Genomic DNA, 2,762 nt, shown 5'->3' on the forward strand with positions numbered 1-2,762 from the left:
CCAAAAATTTACTAGTTATGAAGTGGGCGGACAAAAAGGACGTATACATGTTGTCAACCATGCATACATCAGAATTTACAACGGTTACTAGGTACGGCGGAAAAAAAATTACTCAAAAACCTCTCTGCGTATCAGATTACAATGATTCCATGGGTGCCGTCGATAAAGCAGATATGGTAATCAGTACTGTCAGTTCAACGCGCAAATCCCTAAAATGGTACCGCAAATTTTTTTTCCATTTATTAGACATATGCGTGTGGAATGCGTATTGTCTGTATAAACATAAAATCCAAGAAGCCATTTCTATGGCGAAGTTTCATTTAGAATTAATACGGGAAATACTGGAAAAATATCATAAGACTACTAATTATCATCAGAGAACAGCCAATAATAATCCATTACGACTAATAGAGCGACATTTTCCTTCACTCTATGTACCAGCTGGAAAAAACCGAAAGAGAAGGTGCGTTGTCTGCAGTGCAAATGACAAAAGACGCGAGTCTAGATACGAATGCCAAAATTGTAATGTAGGTCTCTGCGTGGACCCTTGTTTTAGAATTTATCATTCTCAATTGAATTACTAAAAATTATAATTTAATGTCTAAGTATCCCAAATTGTATTTTTACTTATAATAATATAATAGCAAAATTTGTAAATATGAAAATAACTGAATATTCATACAATATACTCATTTTCATGTTTTTCCTATAATACGATGAAACAGTTGTTATGTAGCTCTTAAAAAGTGTACATATAAGTCAATCACAAAGTGGCGTTGAAAAACGTTAGTCCAAATATCGAAGACTACTGACGAGCAAAGTGCACACTTCGCGAACGCGGTGACCCGTTCAGTGGCGTCACTCCAGCGGAGCGGACTGCCGTAAGGAAAGGGTTAATGGCTGCTGGTTGAACAATTCCGCAAACTAGTACGTAAGTTAAACCACATACGAGATATAAGAATAGATCTAACATACAATGTAATTTTCTGTCCCATGCTTCGGGGGCGTCAGAAACCCCCGTACCATTTCAGAATTCCATTCCTTGCTAGTGAAACCGGGGCAATAATGTATGTATGTATCGCTATATGCAGTCACAGGTGTGTGTTGTTACGACGCATTTTGCGCCGTACCCCTTCCGGACCAAAATTCGACTCGAGCACGGAAGAACCGAGAACCGGACCGCCCCCCCCCCCGCAACTTCTCACTCACGCGAAATATCATCTAAGCGCTCCTGGAGGATTCGTAGGGAAATGCTACCGGTTGAATTTAACCTAATCACGTGGTAATCTCGCGCCGAGTTACCGCTCGCGATTGCAGGACCGTAGCGATCGGGGTCAATACGAAACGGAGGACGCGGTATAGCCCGTACCCACCGACTCTGCTCCAGGGACCGCCCCGGAATCCCGTCGAACGGCCGCTCGACCGGATAAGGGTCCTATCCCAGGGGGATAGGACAGGAGGAAAAGGGCCTTCCCTCGCATCGAACACAGGATTCGAGAGCCGCTTGGTTGGCCGAGGGGGCAACGTGCGCCCGACTCAGGCGGCTGCTGGACGGCTGCCTGATGTCGGGGCGAGTCCCGCTTCTGTGGAAGCGGGGGCGGCTGGCCCTGGTCCCCAAGAAGGGTAAGCCCGCGGAGGATCCCTCCGCGTACCGGCCGATATGTCTCCTCGACGAGGCGGGCAAACTGTTCGAGCGAGTGCTCGCTGCCCGCCTGTCGAGGGGACTGTCCGCGTGTGGTCTCGGGCTGGCGGACTGCCAGTACGGTTTCCGCGAGGGCCGGTCGACGCTCGATGCGATCGACCACGTCCGTGCCCTCGTGGACCTGGCGGTCTGCCGGGGTGGGGGGTGGCGTTGGCTGTAAGCTTGGATATAGGCAACGCGTTCAACACCCTCCGCTGGAACGCGATACGCGGGGCGCTCCGGGAGTACGGAGTGCCCCCGTATCTGCGGGCCGTTGTCCGGGACTACCTCGCGGACCGGGAGATACAGTACCCCGCCCAAGGGGGAAGGCTGGTGCGCAGGAGGGCGAGCCGGGGCGTGCCCCAGGGATCCGTTTTAGGACCATTCCTATGGAACCTGGGGTATGACTCGGCGTTGCGCGGGCTCCTCCCCCCCGGTGTGCGTGTCGTCTGCTATGCGGACGACATGATGATCATCGGGTTGGGGAGGGACGGGACCAGGGTCTGCCGCATGGTGGAGGTCGCCGTGGCAGGGGTGGCCAGGAGGATCCAGGCGCTGGGGCTGCGGATATCGCCGCCCAAGACAGAGGTGGTCTTATTCCATGGACTGCCTCTGTCGCGGCGAGCGCCCCTTCCCTGGATCCGGGTGGGCGACGTGGCCGTCCGGGCCGGGGAGAGGCTGAAGTACCTCGGCCTCGACCTGGACGGCCGATGGAGGTGGGAGGGCCACTTCGGCCGCCTCGTCCCCCGGATCGAGGGCGTGACGACCCTTCTGGGTCGTCTTTTGCCCAATCTCGGGGGTCCGGGGGAGGAGGTCCGCCGCCTCTACACGGGTGTGGTGCGAGCGATGGCGCTCTACGGGGCTCCCGTATGGGCGCCTAACCTGGCGGCCTGTCGGCGTGGAAGACAGCTGCTGCGCAGTATTCAGCGCCGCATGGCCGTCAGGATCGCCCGCGGATACCGCACCCTGGCACATGAGGCGGCGGTCGTCCTGGCGCGGGTCGTGCCGTTTGAGCTCCAGGCGGTGGTCGACGCTGAGGTTTATCGGCGTCGGCAGGCACACCGCCGGGAGGGCATCGACC

Source organism: Dufourea novaeangliae, unplaced genomic scaffold, assembly GCF_001272555.1.
Source record: "Dufourea novaeangliae isolate 0120121106 unplaced genomic scaffold, ASM127255v1 scaffold388, whole genome shotgun sequence".
Lineage (NCBI taxonomy): Eukaryota > Metazoa > Arthropoda > Insecta > Hymenoptera > Halictidae > Dufourea > Dufourea novaeangliae.